This window comes from Vipera ursinii (assembly GCF_947247035.1).
Source record: "Vipera ursinii genome assembly, chromosome: 1".
NCBI classification, from domain to species: domain Eukaryota; kingdom Metazoa; phylum Chordata; class Lepidosauria; order Squamata; family Viperidae; genus Vipera; species Vipera ursinii.
This window is the reverse complement of record NC_139512.1, coordinates 338,011,142-338,021,039: the sequence shown is the minus strand read 5'-3', so window position 1 is coordinate 338,021,039 and position 9,898 is coordinate 338,011,142.

Here is a 9,898-nt window from a genome sequence, read left to right as displayed (position 1 = left end):
GTGACCGTACACAGGGCATCCCGGTCCAGATAGGGCCGCAACTGGCGCACCAGGCGAACCTGGGCGAAAGCCCCCCTAGTCACGGCTACTATATGGTCTTCCAGGGTAAGCCGTGAATCTAGGAGGACTCCCAGGTTGCGGGCCGTATCCACGGGGGGTAAAAACTCACCCCCCATAGAAAGAGGTGGAATATTTTGAATGTCCCGGGATGCCGGAATGCACAGCCACTCAGTCTTGTCAGGGTTGAGCTGAAGTCTGTTCCTCCCCATCCAGACCCGAACCGCCTCCAGACAACGGGACATCACGTCGAGGGCATCACTGGGGTGGTTTGGGGTCGAAATGAAAAGCTGGGTATCATCGGCGTACTGATGATACCCAACTCCGAAACCACGAATGACCTCACCCAGCGGTTTCATGTAGATGTTGAACAGGAGAGGCGAGAGGACCGACCCCTGAGGAACTCCACAAATGAGAGCCCTTGGGGTCGACCTCTGCCCTCCTGCCAACACTGACTGCAAGCGTCCCAGGAGATAGGAGGAGAACCACCGAAGAACTGTGCCTCCCACTCCCAATCTCCTGAGACGCCGCAGCAGGATACCATGGTCGATGGTATCGAAAGCCGCCGAGAGGTCTAATAGGAGTAGGACAGAGGAATATCCCCTGTCCCGGGCCCTCCAGAGATCATTCGCCAGAGCGACCAATGCCATCTCCGTGCTGTACCTGGGCCTGAAACCCGATTGGGACGGGTCTAGATAATCCACTTCATCCAGAAGATTAAAAGGGTTTTTGACACCCTGGGAAGGATGCTGTGCAGTAATTTTGACAACTACTGAGATACAATCACTTCCATATTCCAAAATGTGACCAGAACTTCCAAAGGAATGGCTCAAATGATCTGGAAAGTCTCCCATGGGAGATTTCATACCCATGGGGATACATTAGCCTTTGAGAATGGACTTTTCTCCATTCCTAGAGAAATAGATACAATAAAGCATAGAGGGTTTCCATTTTTGGGGATGGAAGATGGACACTGCTGGTATTTTGATAGTGATGAAGACTTTTCCTTCAACAAAAGGGGGGATGTTGTGGGAACAATCCAGAAAAAAGAAATATTTTTGGGAATATTAAAAAGACAGAGTAATGGAGATCTTTTAAAAAGGCAGAATCTTCTCCACCCCACCACCCCCAACCAGACAACTCAGCAGAAACCAGCTTTTAGAAATGCAGATGTAATAATCCATTCAGGAAGGTTGGAGCCCTCCAGATAGAAGCTGAAGAGATCAGGAAGCCAAAGACCCTTAAAATCTACATACCCCACCCAAACTCTAAGACAGGACATAATAGGATTAACCCACCACTGTCAGAATACCAGAAAGTTCAGGTCAAAGTTCATAACACAGGAACAACTCCAAACAAAAGCCCAAGAAGGTATAAAAACCCACTCCCTACTACATGTGTGTTCTTTTTCTTTCAGAGCCATCTTTCTGCCTGACTCTCTTCTTCAATAAACTACAGTCTTGTTTCTAAAACAGTCACCATGTTGTTTACTCCTGGGTTGGACTGGACCCTGATGAAGAATTTTCCATCAACAATAGCAGGTGGTGTGTGCCACAGGAATGTATTACATCTATCTATTACATCTGTATGAGATCCTAGCAGAGGTAAAACTGGGTTTTACTTGCCTTGTACCCCCACGCTAGGGAAAATGTGCTCAGAATGCAGAATTATTGCATTGTCTGTAATGTTAATCAGGAATGCTGCACATGTCACAAGGATGATAATCTAAGGTACATTTTTCTAGTTTACTAAAAAGCATTATACAAAAGCTTTGATAATTCAAAAGCTTCAGCCAGAACTACTGGAGGTCAATATCTATGGGCTATCTGGGGTGATAAATGTATATGGAAAGTATATGAAAGATTGCAACCTAGAATGTAAGAAGAATAAATAGCAAGAGCATGAAATAATTGAATAAGAGAATTGCACTTGGGACCATGTCCCTTTGACGAAGGAAGAGTGAATGAGCTGAAAAAAGAAGTCAGAAAAAGTGGTGGCTGGATGGAATTGATGAGATCTTGAAAAACACAGAGATGTTTAAAGAATGAAGTAGTATATAGACAATCTCTTTGGCTTGCTGTTTCTTACCTCTTTTGTGCACTCTGCATAAGTTTGGTTACACAGATAGAATAGTATGTCAATATGAGTTGTATAAACCAAGAAATTATGAACTGTATTCCAGGTTTAACTGGCTGGTGGATTATTCCATAAACCATAGATAATCATATTATAGCTTTGTGTCATATGGGGGGGAGGAGAAGGGGGGAGGGAAGGAGAGAGAGAGAGAGAACAGGGTTTTCAAAAAGAGGTTCTCTATCTACTATATATGGGGACGCGGTGGCTCAGTGGGTTAGGACGCTGAGCTTGTTGATCAGAAGGTCGGCAGTTTGGCGGGTCAAATCCCGAGTGCTGCGTAACAGAGTGAGCACCTGTTACTCGTCCCAGCTTTTGCCAACCTAGCAGTTCGAAAGCACATAAAAATGCAAGTAGAAAAATAGGGACCACTCCAGTGGGAAGGTAACAGCGTTCCGTGCGCCTTTGGCATCTAGTCATGCCGGTGACATGACCACGGAGACATCCTTGGACAAGCACTGGCTCTTCGGCTTTGAAACGGAAATGAGCACCGGCCCCTAGAGTTGGAAACGACTAGTACGCATGTGCGGGGGAACCTTTACCGTTACCTTTTTATCTACTATATTCACCATTGGTATGCAAAGCAGTAGGCCATTGTATAAAGTTCATTCTTGGAAGACCTTTAAAAATTCCGGCTAGCTGTGCCAATGTAAAAGGAAGAATATTTATTTTTTTCAAGAAGCATTGTTTCACTATCATGTTGATATGTTAATAACTTTATTGTATATATTAATACTAATGTTTTTCTTTCTTTTCTTTCTTCTTTTCTTTTCAATAACTTTATTGCATATATTAATACTAATGTTTGCTTTAGATAAACAACTATTAACTCATTGTCACATTGCTCTGATTTTCTTTCATTATCTACATGAACAAAAGAATGAAAGGGGGGAAGATTTTACCAAGCTAGAAAAATAGCCAGGATGCTTCCTTATACCTTATTTATCATTAAGGAGGAATGATATGTTCCTATGACAGGTTCACACAATATTCAATCATGGGTTCCAGCAGATATTTTGTGCTGCATGTTCTGTCTCTTTGGGACATCTGAAATCTCAACCTATAGCAGAGGTCCCCAACATTTTGGGCACCAGGGACCGGTTATGTGGTTTTTCCGCAGACTGGAGGGGGCATGGTTTTGTGTGCTGCCTGCATCCTGTGAATGGGACTTTGCTTGTTTGTGCGGAGCATTTGCTGGCATGCCACGGCCTGGTACTGGTCCACAGACTGGGGGTTGGGGACCCCTGATCTACAGTACATTCAAAAGGCATGGAATTTGAATTGTGATGGTGTGATGTTGCTTTTGTGGCTCTGTTCTCCTCAACCTCTCTCCCCTATGGACATCTCTGCTTTGAATATTTTTGATAGGAGCTTTCAATCATTTAATCAGGATAGCTGGTCTTATTATTAATTAGTACAAATGTGAACTAGTGAATTACTATGTGCATACTTCCAAGTTTTAAAATTATTTTGTTCTCATATGTAACTGCACTGGAAATAAAAAATCAACTTTTCTTTTGAACATGATTAAGAGTTTATGAAGTTGTACCCTCCAAATGAGTAGGGATTACAGCTCCCAGAAGTCTTAAAATATGACAATATCTAAAATCAGAGGAGGTAAAAATAAATGTGAGCTGCCCTTCCTGGCATTGAACTGTGCTATGAAATTATGTGCAGGGTTTGAAATTTTGCAGTGTGATCATATTTGGGAAGATCAAGTGACTTTATCATTCTTCTTGCCTTGACATAAAGAGGAAGTGTACAAAGGTCATTGTTTAAGCAAACCGCGGTTGACACAGCCTTCTCTAATTTCTCTAATTTCCCTTGTAGAGAATCCAATTATTATGAGAAAATGGGGGATTTGTGGAATTCAGAGATGATAGTTTGTGTGTATGGCCAAGCAACCTGGGCAGAGGATGGTACCTATGTTTACAGAACACCAATCTACATGATAAACCGTATAATTAGGCTGCAGGCTGTTGTGGATCTGGCAGGGCAAGGCCTAGATAAAGCCTTGAACTTGTTAGCTGTAACTACTGATAAACTCCGGACAGCAGTCTATCAAAACCGATTGGCTTTAGATTACCTATTGGCAAAAGAAGGTGGAGTGTGTGGAAAATTCAATCTTTCAAATTGTTGTCTTCAAATGGATGAAACTGGACAGGTAATCAAACAATTAACCACTGAAATGAGGCAATTGACACACAATGCAGATCAAACCTGGAAGGGTTTTATTTTCCAAGAGATTTTCAGTGGATGGTTTCCCAAACTTCCAGGGTTACAAGCAATCGTGGCTCTCATAGGACTGATAGCTGCAGGATGTGTGTTGATTCCTTGTATCTTGCCTATTTTTATAAGAACTATATCCAATAGCTTAGCTTTACTTGCTGAAAGAAAAGCTACTGCACAGGTAATGGCAATGTGGGAATATGAAAGGTTACAAACCAAAGAAGACCTCTGTTGAGACTCATCGTCACAAGCTGAGATAAGTCTCAAAAGGGGGGAATAAAGAGGAAGTGTACAAAAGGTCATTGTTTAAGCAAACACAGTCTTGTCCTTAAGGTAGATGTTGATTGGGATAGCCATATCCTGTCTGTGAAACTACACGTACTTCATGTAATTTTCTTCTGTAAACTGTTGTCTGATAAGAATGTGCAGGATGTAACCATATAAGGAACAATGTATAGCAATGTATAACTAGGAATTAGAGGTGTATAAATATGTCTGTTCATGAGCCCTTCGGGGTTCAGACCCTTTGCTTTGTTTAAGCCTTCTGAACCTGCGCAATAAACATTTCCTTTCCTGAAGAGCTTGCGTGAGTCTCTTCTTTCTACAACAAACAGGCCTGTTTATAGCCATGTGCCTATGAGCTTGCCTCTATCTTGTCCCAACATGTAACTGAGGCCAGCTTCCCTTGTCCTAGTGTTGTGACTCAGGGCCAGCCTGTGGGTCCGACAGCCGGGTCCGATGTATCGGAGGACTCAGATGTGGGGGAGGAGGGAAACGAACCGGCTGATGATGATTTGGAGGCTTTGCAGAGTCCTCAGCCGGGGACCTCTTCTCAGCTGTGTGAGCCCGAGAGTGCGGAGGATGATGACCCACAGCTGGCCCTGTTCAAGGACGCCCGACGCAGGAGGCAGGCGAGCAGGGACAAACAAAGAAAGACTATGGGACTACTCGGGAGGAGGCACAGGGAGACCACGCCCTGAGCTCTCTATAAAAGAAGTGTTTGGGGAGGGGCTGGTTGCTGAAAGCAACTTTTTCGTTTGAGAAGTCAAGCTCTTGTATTTTTGTAACAGTGTAATTAAAACTTGGCAGAAGCCTTTTGATCTTGGACGCTTTCCAGACTCTTCCTTTGATTAGGGGTGCGAGAAGAGGGCTGGTTCAGAACAGTTTGCTTTCAGCCACCCACCCCTTAATACTACGATGGAGCAGCTTCTTGCCGAGAATGCCCAGCTCAACCAGCAACTCACCTTGTTGGCCACTCAGGTGGCACAACTGCAGGCTCAGGTACATGCTGCCCCCCCACCCAGGAGGAAATGTCAGATAGCTATGCCGGATAAATTTGCTGGTAAACCAGAACTGTTTCCTGCCTTCCTGGGACAATGCCAGCTATATATCAGCGTGAGAGCAGCTGATTTCCCCACTGACCGAGATAAGGTGGGATTCGTGTTGAGCCTTCTGTCGGGAGATGCAGCTCGTTGGGGCACGCCTCTGTTGGCACAGCCTAGCCCTTTGTTGGATAACTTTGGGGGGTTTTGTGACCATATGCGCCTCATGTACGAGGACCCGATTAAGGCGCAGACCGCCACCCGACGTCTGAAAGCTTTGAGGCAGGGTCAGCGCCCCCTACAGGCCTATATCAGCGATTTCCGGCTGCTTAGCCAGGATTCCGCCTGGAATGAGGCTGCGCTCGTGGATGCCTTTCAGGATGGCTTGTCAGAGGAGATGTTGGATGAGCTGGCCCGCGTGGACATTCCCTCAGACCTGAATGGGCTGATCCATCTTTGTCTGCGGATCGATGCCCGGCTGCAGCAGCGTAAGAGTCGCCGTGCCACCCCACAGACCCCTGCCACCCCTGTTGTGCGTGAGCCCCCAGTCCAGAGGGAGGAGCCAATGGAGCTGGGTGCCGCCAGGTCCCGTCTATCGGTGACGGAAATGGACAGACGACGATCGGAGGGGTTGTGTTTTTACTGTGGGGACCCTGGACATTTGGCTGCTTCTTGCCCGAAGAAGCGTCAGCGGGCGTCAGTGACCAAGCCTGCCCCGAGAAAGTCCCCTGCTTTGCTATCGGGAAACGGCCCGAGCCCGATCTAGACGGTGTGAAAGATCGGGCGACCCACAACGATCACGCCGAGCTACGCCGTTCCGACGGTGCCTGTGAACCTCCACGGCATTTGATTTTGGAGGCACGACTGATCCTTCCTGGCAAGCCAGAGGGGATTCCGGTCCATGCCTTAATTGACTCTGGGGCAACCACTAACTTTATGGATTCGGCCTTTGTGGCCAAATGGGCTGTTCCCCAGTGTCCGGTGGATCCGCCCATGCTTGTGGAGACCATCGATGGTCGAGTGCTCCTGTCCGGGCCTATCACGGCCGCCACGCAACCCGTGTGTATGGCCATCAGTACCCATGTGGAGGCCATTCAGTTTTACGTCACTTCGGATCTGCACTTCCCCGTGGTCTTGGGACTGGCGTGGCTCCGGGCGCATGATCCACAGATCTATTGGTCTCAGAACTTGGTCACCTTCCCAAGTTTGCAGTGCGTGGACCACACCCGCCATATCTGTGCCGGCCAGGTGGAGGGTTCCTCAGGGGTTTCCTTGCCTCCCGTACTGTCCGACTTTGCTGACGTGTTCAGCGAGTCAGAGGCGGACCAATTACCCCCGCACAGGCCCTACGACTGCTCCATTGACCTAGTCCCTGATGCGCCTCTCCCAGTGGGGCGTTTGTACTCCATGTCGGAGCCCGAGTTGGCTGCATTGCGGGACTTCCTGACAAAGAACTTGGCTCGTGGATTCATCCGGCCCTCGTCCTCGCCAGTGTCTGCGCCCGTGCTCTTCGTCAAAAAGAAGTCGGGCGAGTTGCGGCTTTGCTGTGACTACCGGAAACTCAACGCTATCACGGTGCGTAACCGCTACCCGCTGCCCCTCATCCCCGAGCTCTTGGACCGACTCCGGGAGGCTAAGATCTTCACGAAACTGGACCTGCGTGGAGCTTACAACCTCGTCAGGGTTCGGCCGGGTGATGAGTGGAAGACAGCGTTTGGTACTCGCTATGGACATTTCGAGTACACGGTGATGCCGTTTGGCCTGACCAACGCCCCCGCTGTGTTTCAGCATTTTATGAATGACATCTTTCGGGATCTGTTGGACCAGTTTGTTGTGATTTACCTGGACGACATCCTGATTTACTCCCCGTCGCGTGAAGCGCATCATCAGCATCTCCGTCAGGTCCTGCAGCGCCTCCGGAAACATCGGCTGTTTGCCAAGTTGGAGAAGTGCCAGTTCTACCAGGTGACCATTGATTTCTTGGGCCACCGCATTTCTCCTGAGGGCATCGCCATGGATCCAAGTAAAGTTGAGTCGTTGCAGAGTTGGCAACCCCCGCGTCGCGTGAAGGATGTTCAGCGACTTCTTGGATTTGCCAACTACTATCGGACATTCATCCCTGGCTTTGCTGCCTTGACAGCCCCCCTCACCCGGCTCCTGCAGAAGAAGACTCGGTTCCAGTGGAACGCCCCCGAACAACAGGCGTTCCAAGCTTTGAAGGACGCCTTTATGAAGGAGCCCATCTTGAAGCATCCTGACCCGCAACGGCCGTTTGTCGTGGAGGCGGACGCCTCCGACATTGCCATTGGGGCCGTGTTACTCCAGGCAGCGACGCCCAACGGTACCCTTTTCCCTTGCGCGTATCACTCTCGGAAATTGAATCCCTCGGAGCGCAACTATACCATCTGGGAGAAGGAGCTGCTGGCCATCAAGGCGGCGTTCGAGGCTTGGAGGCATCATCTGGAGGGGGCGCGGCATCAAATCGAGGTCCGGACGGACCACAAGAATCTGGAAAGCCTGCAGACCGCTCGGAATTTGAACCAACGCCAGATCCGGTGGTCCCTCTTCTTTGCGAGGTTTGACTTCCGGGTGCGGTACATACCAAGCGGGCACAACCAGAGAGCGGATGCTCTGTCCAGGAAGCCCGAGTACACCCGAGTGGAAGACAAGCTTCCGCCCAGGACAGTGATTCCCGTCGAGTCTTTTGCTGCGGTACGGGAGCCGGTGGATATACGGGCTCGGATCCGGGAGGCGCAGCAGCAGGAGGCGTGGGTGGCTCAGCGGAAGGAAGAGGTGGGGCCAGATTCGCCTTGGTCGGTCACGGATGGACTCCTGTATTATCGTGACCGGCTATGTTCCAGGAGGGCCACTCAGGGGACTCGTCCTCAGCCAATGTCATGATAACCCGGCTGCGGGGCATTTTGGCCTGTTCAAGACTCTGAACCTGGTCTCCCGTACTTTCTGGTGGCCCCGAGTCCGACACGATGTCCAGTCTTATGTCACCTCCTGCGTCCCATGCAGGCAGGCCAAGTCAGCGACAGGGGCCCCGCCTGGTTTACTGCAGCCTTTGCCAACGCCCAAGAGACCCTGGGGGGCTGTGTCCATGGACTTTCTGACGGATCTACCCCCATCCTCCGGCTTCACGACAGTGTTTGTGGTGGTGGACATGTTGACCAAGATGGCGCACTTCATCCCCTGTCGCGGCTTACCGTCAGCTCGCGCCACTAGTCGCATGTTCATCCAACAGGTGTTCCGGCTGCACGGCCTTCCCGATAGGGTCGTCTCCGATAGGGGGGCCCAGTTTACAGCCCGCTTCTGGCAGGAGTTGATGCGGGCGTTGGACATTAAGGTTTGCCTCTCGTCCGCGCATCATCCTCAGACCGACGGGGGTACCGAGAAGGTCATCGGCATCTTAGAGCAGTATCTGCGCTGCTATGTTAACCTGCAGCAGGACAACTGGGTGGACTATTTGGCCATAGCCGAGTTTGCCTTTAATAACTCGCAACACACCTCCACGCAGATGACACCGTTCTTGGCCAACGTGGGTTATCACCCCAGGTTCTTCCCTCTTTCTCCCGTGGACTCACCGGAGCCGGCAGCGAACGAATTCATGGCGGAGTTACAGGCGATCCATCGGTTGGTGCGACGGCAGCTGGAGAAGGCCAAGGCCGACTACAAGAGGTTCGCCGATCGGTCGAGAAGGGATACGCCTCCACTATCGGTGGGGGATCGGGTCTGGCTGTCCACCAGGAACCTACCATCCACTCGGCCGGCGAGGAAGCTGGACCACCGTTACCTTGGACCGTTCCCAGTCGAGGCCGTCATCAACCCGGTCGCCTATCGTTTAACTCTGCCACGTTCCCTGCGCGTGCACCCCGTCTTCCATCGGTCCTTGTTGGTCCCCGAACAACCGGCCTGTCCACTTCGCCAAGCGGAACCTCCCCCATCAGGAACTCGTGATGGAGGCAGCACCCCCGAGTACGAGGTCGCCAGCATCAGGGATTCCCGCTGGCTGAAAGGTCGCTTCCAGTACCTGATCGAGTGGAAAGGGTACGGGCCGGAGGACTTCACATGGGAAGACGCGACCGCCGTTCATGCCCCTGCGTTGGTGACTGCTTTTCACGAACAGTTCCCATCCCGACCGCATCCGGATCGGC